At 41.9% G+C, this 406-nt stretch overlaps 1 protein-coding gene across 1 annotated transcript in view; it reads right to left on the minus strand.

The window, feature by feature from the left end:
• The window catches only part of LOC123986650 (SPARC-related modular calcium-binding protein 1-like), a 16,919-nt gene that overhangs the window by 2,246 nt on the left and 14,267 nt on the right, over positions 1 to 406 (minus strand). The gene's annotated exons all lie outside the window — the stretch shown is intronic.

The following is a 406-nucleotide window of genomic DNA, read 5'->3' on the forward strand; positions in this document are numbered from 1 at the left end:
GTAAGCACTGAAACAGATGGACTTGGTCTAGTCTGTTCTTCCAACAGTTTCCATCAATTAATCAGGTACTTGATCAGGTCCGTGTTGTACAGTGAAGTGTGAAATAGATTTTCATTTGGCATTCTGAGCTCAGTACTGTAACATATCAGAGGAAAATTATGCAACCACAGAAGACCAAGACGTGGCAGGTTATACATTCAAGAAGGAAGATTAGAATAATTTGGCTCCTGCCTTTTGGGGGGACGTGGAGTGTTTGACGACCAGTGGTGCCGCTGAGTAAAGTTTTGATGACCCTTATCGGTACTCCGGCCCACTTGATATAATACCTACAAAATTTTTACTAAAAGTAATAGACTCTGTTGGGCCCCATTTGATCTCTGTTTTCAACAGCTCCCTATCTACTGGT

Source organism: Micropterus dolomieu, linkage group LG17 (assembly GCF_021292245.1).
Source record: "Micropterus dolomieu isolate WLL.071019.BEF.003 ecotype Adirondacks linkage group LG17, ASM2129224v1, whole genome shotgun sequence".
In the NCBI taxonomy this organism is placed as follows: Eukaryota; Metazoa; Chordata; class Actinopteri; order Centrarchiformes; family Centrarchidae; genus Micropterus; species Micropterus dolomieu.